The sequence below is a fragment of the Diceros bicornis genome, chromosome X (genome assembly GCF_020826845.1).
Source record: "Diceros bicornis minor isolate mBicDic1 chromosome X, mDicBic1.mat.cur, whole genome shotgun sequence".
In the NCBI taxonomy this organism is placed as follows: Eukaryota; Metazoa; Chordata; class Mammalia; order Perissodactyla; family Rhinocerotidae; genus Diceros; species Diceros bicornis.
Window position 1 is genome coordinate 4,712,200 of NC_080781.1, and position 9,059 is coordinate 4,721,258.

Below are 9,059 nucleotides of genomic sequence, written 5' to 3' on the forward strand. Positions count from 1 at the left end.
AGTAAGTGATCAGGGCCAATTAACTCAGTTTAAAATGCAGCAGAGATCCAGAGGCAGAGACTACCCCAAATGCAGCCAACTCTCCCTCCTCTGTCCTATTCATAGGTATATATATGGAATACTCTTGTAGGCATGACCCTGGACACAGAGTCCCTTCTCTCAAAACACCAAAAGATGAGCATAGTTCAAGGGATCTGGAGATCTGAAAAGGAGCCATCATTCCAAAGCTTTTTGCCAAGGCTGCTAGAATCATCCTCTTAAAAGATTAGGATTAGGGAATGTCACTTCCCTACTCAAATCCCCCAGTGACACCGCATTGCCTGTGAAATAAAACCCACATTGTTTCTCACAGTACACAGCATCTTCCAGAGTCTGCCTCTAACATGCCTCCCCACCTCATCTCCCGGCTTATTGCTTATTTGTGCCCGACACCCCAGTCACACATCTGGTCCACTCATGATTCCCTTGAGACATTATGAACTTTCAGGTCCTCCTCCCCAGGCTCCCATTTCAAATGTCCTTCCACTTCACATCTTTCTCTTTGTCTCTCTAAGTCCCCCTATCCATCAAACCCCAGCTTATGGGCCATCTCCTTTGGAAAGTCTTTCTTGATTCCCCAGACAAAAGGAATCCCTCACTCAGCTGTGTTTGAATCACCCAAAGCATGGCCTGACGCGTTTATCACTGGTTCAGTAGAAGAGCTATTTACAGCCTCTCAACTCTAAGTGACATTAGCCAGAGGTATTTCCTCCCCCTCCCCGGGCACAGCACAGTGCCTTACTCATAAGAGGCATTCAACAAATGTTGCTTGAGTGGAGTCGATTACCTCTGCCTGGAGTCCTTAAAGTGATGTCATCTTAGGCTCAGTCCATGGGGCAACACGTTTCTGTCATCTGATAGACAGTTAGCTTTTACAGCGGGGACTTAGATACATCTCATTCCTAAAGTTCCCTTATTTTCTCAAACCTAAGGCACAAGCAGACAAAGCAGACATTTTAAAAGCTGAATTTGAGACCCTGGTGCACACTACATGCAAAATCTGTCTAAGCAATCCCAGCTTAATCCACATTGATGATATAATTGTCAATATCATCGGCCCCCATTCAGACGATCTCAGCACCAGCTGGAAGCAAATAAAATCTCGAAACGAGAGCAGTTGACTTTGACTCACACATTAAACCACTGCTCACACGTGCACTGTAAATGATATAAAATTAAAGCTGAGTTACGACCTTCCGCGCCCCCTGGATCAAGTGTATGCGAATCTTCAGAGCAAGCCTCATCTGTTCTTCATTTAATGCATTCCCATTGCCTCTCAGGTCTTGCAAGCCCTAAATTGGCCCCTGTTCCCCCTAGTCTAGACCCAGTAGGAACTGTCGGTGTCAGATGTTCAAGGGGCAACACTTTGGCATAGTCATTATTATTAAGTGCAACAAAATGAACTATTAACACCATCTGTTCATTGTGGTGAATGTCAGATGTGCCGTTCCAAGTAAGGCAGGAGTTGGCTGCTGCTGAGTGTAGCAGCATAAAACCCACCTTCTGCTCACCCCATCCAAGAGTTGGAGCCCATGGCTCTGTACAAAAGGTTTTGTTTCCTTTGTTTGGTTTATGATTATTATTATTTTTTATTTTGTGTGAGGAAGATCAGCCCTGAGCTAACATCTGTCAATCCTCCTCTTTTTGCTGAGGAAGACTGGCCCTGGGCTAACATCCATGGCCATCTTCCTCCACTTTATATGGGATGCCACCACAGCATGGCTTGACAAGTGGTGCGTCTGTACCTGCCCGTGATCCAAACCGACAAACCCCGGGCCACCGTAGCGGAGCTCGCGCACTTAACCGCTTGCACCACCGGGCCGGCCCCTAAGATTATTTTTAATGATCTGATTTCTTCTGAAGCCAACAAGAGGATTGCCTTGTCATGTGTATGTTGTAGTTTTTCCCCATTACTTGGGGTCACTGCTGTGGATTGCTGACACACCCAAAGCCGCACGGCTCTAAATCTCTTGGAATTACACAGCTTGTCAATTATAGGCCCAGTCCCATTAGGAAAAGAAAATAAGCCACGTGTGTGTTGCACTGATCAAATGAACAAATTACATTTTTGTTCAACATCCCTGCTGGGAGAAAATACCACTTGGAGGACTGAGGGAGAGACTTGAGTTTTCTCTACACACTAAATGCCTGGTCCATTTGGAATTGCACAAAGCCATTCATCTGTCCAATTCACTGCAGCTTATCTGCGTTTCCCCACTCTACCCCCAAGGCCAGGAGATACTGCTTCTCTAATGTTTGCCCTGCTCATGGGGCCTGGGTGACTCAGACAGAGCAAATACTCTGCTTTCCCATCTGAACACCCATTGTCACATCCCCAGACTATTAACCTACAGCATGTGGAGCACTGAGCATTTTCCCTGAGTCAGCAGTCTGCTCCTCTGGCTGGCGGTGGCTCATCTCTAAACTGCCTTCCAGACTTATAAAATAACTGTGCACTGCCTATTGGTACAGGGGTGGGCAGCCAAACTCGGGACGCAGTAGAGTTGTGAGCCAAGTTTTAGTGGTAATATTGGAAACAGTTCTTTGGAATATATGAACCATTATGGCTTAAATTTGAGCAACGATAAGAAGTTCAACTCTCTCTGCAATAGCCTCAAGATGGGGAAGCTAAGAAGTTTTTGCTAGAAGAATACGGACCTGCACTTCCACCGTGCCATCAAGGGAGTCTAGAGAGACGTGAGAAATTGCAGCAGCCCCAGAGGGTCAGGACCCCCCCAACCTCAAGACAGACAGATGTTTCAAACTGGCATATCTTCATTGGGTCTTGGCAATCCGCTTAAGAAACACCAAGGAGGGGCTGGTCTTTAAGAGAAGGCAAGCTCCTCTAAGCTAGGAATCCTGTCTTTTCATCTCTATGTCCCAGGAAATTAGCACAATGGTGGGCCCATTGAGATTCACAACTTAATGGAAAGATTATTATTTGTGTCGCATTATGTTTTCCACTCGAAACACAGTGTCTGGAAACAAGACACCATTTCTCTACATTTAATGATATCTCCTGGGAGAGACCAAATGAGTCTGTCTTTATCAGGATAAACCCTTCTCTCCGTGTTGGCACAGCCAGCCTGAGGTAGTGGGGCTGGGGCAGGAGCAGGCTGTGGACTGTAGCCAGATGGGGGAAGGACTGTCTGTCAGGCACTCTGGGTCCAGGGAAATATGCAAGGAAGGAGACTTCTAGAAGAAAAAAGGAAAATTACGGTCAACAGGGAACAAGCCATCATTTCAAACTAATAATGCAGATAACAGAGTCTCAAATGGCTTATAATTTTACAGGAACTATATTATATGTTTATTACAGAAAATGCAAAAACCTAAATCATCAATAATTCAACAATTCAACAATAATCATGGAAAAATTTACATAGAAAGACACACGTATAGATGGAGATAGAAATATAGACACACACATACACGTCTATCTATATCTACCTGTAGATATAAATATAACCCATCTTTTGTTGCTTATGTTGCTCACCCATGCACTGTAAACCATATAAAAGTAAAGCTAAATTGAGAGCCTCCAAGAATAAAATGTAAGTGAGTCTTCAAAGCAAGCTTTATACATTTCTTCTTTTAACATAGCATTGTTACCACTCAGATCTTAGACGTCCTAAATTGGCCACCTGTTCCAGTTATATATGTATATGTATATATATATATATATATATATTTATATCCAACAGTAGTATACATGTCTGTGTGTGTATATATATATATCCTTGTGTATATATATATATCCTTATAGAAATATATATATTATATTTAAACACATATTATATACATATTATAATGCATATTATATATACATATATTTATTTATTTGCCAAAAAGGAGTTTATGCTGATCATTTTTTAAAATTTAACAATAGATCATAATCATTTCCTCATTTCAATAAATGCTTCTACATCATTTTTATGGACAACATACCATTCTACTGTACGGCTATTATGTACTGTACCCTAAATCATTATGTTAGCGTGCATACATGGATTAACAAAAAGTTTCCAGTTTGCTTCAGTAGCTGTCTTCACCATTTATGAGGAAACGTGGATTATTTTAGGGGGAAGTTACATATAAGCCAGTGGAATGGCTCACAGCTGAACTCACCAAGAATGGGAAATCATCTCATTTATAAAGACAATGTGTCAGCAGCACTTATGTCTGTGACCGTTATTTACTTTAATGCTGATAAAAAGTGAAATGAGCTGCTTGAGAGAATACAGATAGAAGATATCAGCATGCAGGGGCTACACTGACAGCTACCATGGACAGCTTCCTGGGCCCTGATGGTAAATGCAATGAATACCCAACTCTCTCATTAGGCACTTTGAAAAGAATGGACATGCATGCACAGGAAGTCTCCACACTGATAGCCCGAACTGTGAGTCATCTGATGTTATTGCACATGATCTTTGATCCTTCTTTACAAGTTTGTGAATCTCTGCGTTTGCTTTTCTTTTGACTATACTTCTTTATAATCAGAGAAAGCAGATGTTATTTGCAGAAGAGGAATGACTGGTTCACTCTCACCTTCTGTGGGAGAAAACATCAGTGCTACATCCTTGGACCGTTTTTCACCATTTCTGGATGAGGAGAGCTAAGTTGCCATACTGTGGGAGGGCTTATGGGAGCACCACATGACAGAGAACTGCATGCGCCTTCTAGGCGATGAGAGCAACCCCTACCTGAGAGCCAACAAGGCAATGGGGGCTTCAGTCTGACCACTGCCGGAGATGAACTCTGCCAACAACCTGAAGGAGTACAGAAGTGGCTCATTCCTCAGCTAAGCTTCCGATGGGAATTAGCCCTGGCAATAGCTGGATTGCAGCCTATGTGAGACCCGGAAGCAGAGAACCCAGCTATCTCAGTGTGCTCGGGCTGCCATAACAGAGTACCACAGACTGAGTGGCTCAAACAATAAAAATTTATTTTCTTACAGTTCTGGAGGCTGGAATTCCAAGATCAAGGTGTCACTAGGGTTGATTTCTCTTGAGCCCTCTGTCCTTGGCTTGTAGACACTGTCTTCTCCATGTGTCCTCACATGGTCATCCCTCTGTGCGTGTCTGTATCCTCATCTCCTCTTCTCATGCGGATACCAGTCCTATTGCGTTAGGGTCCACCCAGAGGACTTCATTTTACCTTAATTACCTCAAAGGCTCTATCTCCAAATACAGTCATTTTGGGGCTAAGGCTTCAACGTAAGAATGTGGTGGTGGTGGTGCTGAAATTCAGTCTGTAACACCAGCCAAGCTATGCCCAGAATCCTGACCTATAGAAACTGTGAGATAATAAATGTGTGTGGTTTTAAGTTGCAAAGTTTGCAGTAACTTGCTACACAAGCCTAGAAAACTAATCAAATGCACCTTAAATGAGGTGAAAGTGTTATGATAAGACAAAATCTCCATCAGTCATTTCTGCCCCAGAAGAGGTGATTAAAGGGCCCAGAGCATCTGCCTTCACTTGGGAGTTGACCTCTGGGCCCACATCTCCAAAAGGCCAGATTTGTTGAGAAAAAAAAAAGTGCATAGCCCATCCCTGGTGCATGGCTGGATCAGCATATTAGGTGTATTCGGTCCCTGACAAACCCAAGGTCGAAAACTTACTCTATTTTTTTTTAAAGATGGATATCCAAGTGGATGTTCCAGATCATGAGAGACTTCAAAGAAGTCACATTGCTATTCCTCGGTGTCTGCTTCTGGGACCCACCCTAAGAGACCTGCTCTTTAGCCCTCAGAAGGACATGCTAGGGAAAATGGCTCAAGAATGAATTTTTTTTTTGCTGAGGAAGATTCACCCTGACCTAACATCTGTGCCAATCTTCCTCTATTTTGTATGTGGGTTGCCACCCAGCATGGCAGCTGATGAGTGCTGTAGACCTGCTCCCAAGATTCGAACCCAGGCCACCGAAGCAGAGCATGCCAAACTTAACCACTAGGCCACAGGGCTGGCCCCAAGAATGAATTTTTTAAGTATGGCACAATGTGATACTTTAACATGCATCATTATTTCATGAGATTCAGAGTCAAGTTCTGTCTCGTTGGCTTACCCCTACATTCTTTCTCTTATTTTATTTTTGAAAGAAAACAAAAAAGATGCAAACAAATTTATGACCTTGAACTATGGTTCCTAAGTAAGTCACAGCAAGAACTCGGAGACTTTCTTCAGGAAGATAAATTTCACGTGATTGGAAGAGAAAAAAAGCAAACCAGGCTTGCAAAGTTCCTGTGAGAATTCCTCCTTTAGAAATCACCCCAGCTTACTCTTGAATGCTGGGAAACATAATGGCAAGCAATCTGCCCATGGAACCCTCCTCAAATGAGGTGAAGGTGTTAGGATTGGTGAATGACCCACCAAAGATTTCTGGTTATAAAAGAGCCTGGAGTATCTCCTTTAACTTTTCAGTTTAACTCTGTATCTGAGCTATCTCTATTATCTCAGAAAAAAGAAAAAGAAGAAAATCTCACAAAAGTTGAGGGAGGAAAATCGTGTTGGTAATATCTCAACGTCACGTGACATGGTTCTGAATTGATAATAAAGGGCAAGAGAGTAAACAATGAGATAGTGTTGAAGGTCCTGTGATCTAAAACATCCGCCTCAATGTTCATCTTTAAAAAAGAATTTGAAGAAAAGATTCAGTCTTGCCTTTGGCAGGCACCTAACACGCCTAAACTCAAGTTGTTTATTCATGAAACAAATCTTTCACCAAGCATCAACTGTGTGTGTGGTGGGCAGTGCTCTAGGTGTGGTGGATACAAGAAGAGGATGGTCCCTTCTCTCATGGTGCTTGTATTCTGGAGGAGAAAGCAGACCATAAACAGTCCAATAAACACATATGCAAGGTAATAGCAGAAGGGGCTTTGTGCTACGAAGAAAATTGAGTAGGGGTGGGGGCAGGGCTGGTGTAGACTGAGAGACCAGGAGAGACCTGTCAGATGACCACTGAACGTGGGCTCCCTGAGTCAGAAGCCAGTGAGGAAAACCCACCTGGGGGAGCAAACCAGGAGAGTAGAGAGAAGGGCTTTCTCTCCAAGGCTAGATGGAGGGTCAGAGACATATTCATTCTTACATAAAAATGTGACCTGTAGTTAAATTTATTAATGTGGTTGAAGGGATCCAGGATATACTGCTGTGGCATAAAAGTTGTTTTGAGCTGAAGATTTTTGAGAATCAACAGATGCAGGAGAAGGCATTGTTTAAACTCTCCTTTTCTTCCTAAAAACAGAGCCTTCCAAAGGATTTCAACTGCCATAAACTCCCCTTCAAAGGAGGCTTCCTGTACCAGGGAAAATTGACTCCTATCATCAAGGCACCAGCATGAAAAAATCACATAAACAGACATTGGCACAAATCTACAAAACCTCTCATCTATTCTCCTAAAGGCCCTTTTATTCTTCCTAAAAGTTATTTGCATTTCCATAAGTGCCTTTCTCCCCCTCCCCTTCCCCTACGAAGATGGTATACAAACTCTAAATTCTAGCCATCTTTAGCTACATTTTTTTGTGAGCTCCCATGTGTGTATGTTCATGAATAAACTTTGTCTTTTTTCACATTAATCTGTCTTTTGTCAGTTAATTTGCACACCCTCAGTTACTGAACCTACATAGGTAGAGGAAAAGTTTTTTTTCCCTGACATGATTAACCACATAACAATTTAAAGTAGAATGTTTAATAAATCCATGAACGTAACCATAAGCCACATTTGATACGTAGATATCATTCAATAAAATTCAAGACACACTATCCACTCAAACTTACACTGAAAGGGCTAGCCAGGCAATTAGACAAAAATGTTCAAACGGGTGTGAAGAGTGTATAGGAAGAAAGAAAATTATCATTATGCACAGACAGTATAACTATCTGCAAAGAAAATCCAAGAGAATCTTTAGGGAATCTATTAAGAACAGAATTCCACATAGCTGCTAAGTACAAGAGCAACACACAAAAAGCAATTTGCATCACTTTATACCAGCAACAAATAATTAGAAAACATCATTTAACAAGCATTATATTAAAAAGACAAAAAAAAGTTCAACTATAAAGTACCTAAAATATACCTATCATAATACATGAAAGCCCATTATGGAGAGAAATGATCAACTTTACAAAGAACATAAAAGAAGATGTAACCAATAAATAGATATACCTTGTTCACAAAAGGGAAGATGCAATATCTTTAAAGATCTTTATTATCCTCAAATTAAGCTATAAATTCAATGCAAATCACCTATCAAATCACAGTAGTGCATTTCTTACTGGAAAAACTGGTTATTATTTCACATGGAAGGTAAGTGTCCAAGAATTTGCCAATGACATTTGGAAGAAGAATAATAAAGATGGGGAAATTCTCCTACTAAATTGCAAGACATTAGAAAGTTTATAGTAAATAAAACAGTGTGACACTGGATAGTCAAATTGACTAAAGGAACAGACTAGAGAGACAGGCAATAGATGAAGATGTAAAGAGAAACTCAAAATAGGGCAAAAAGTCATTGCAAATTGATGGGGGGGATAGGCAGGCTGTTCAACAAATGGTGTCAGAGGAGATTTGTGTACAGATGGAGGGGAGAAGGAAGACAGACCCCTTCATCACAATATAAAAATAAATCTGATGAATGAAAAATCTGACTTGAAAAAAAGGTCCAAAGAATTAGAAGAAAGTATATTAAAATTTTTTTCAAGACCTTGGACTAGAAAATGTTTTCCGAAGGCACCAAACACACAAACCCTGTTTAAGGAAAATATTGGCATAGCAAATCACATTAAAGGCAAAAGTTTCTGCATGATACTTGACATTGTAAACCACTTTAAAAGATAAGCCATAGACTGAGAGAGAGATTTACAAGAGATAAAAACCAAAATGGATTAGTTCTCACCTCGGTAAAGAAGTCCTACACGTCAGTAAGAAAAGAGAACACTCAAGAAGAAAATGATCAAATAACAGAAAAAAGTGAAATTTATAGCAAAGGAGTTTGAACAACTAAAAACATAAGGAAAATGTG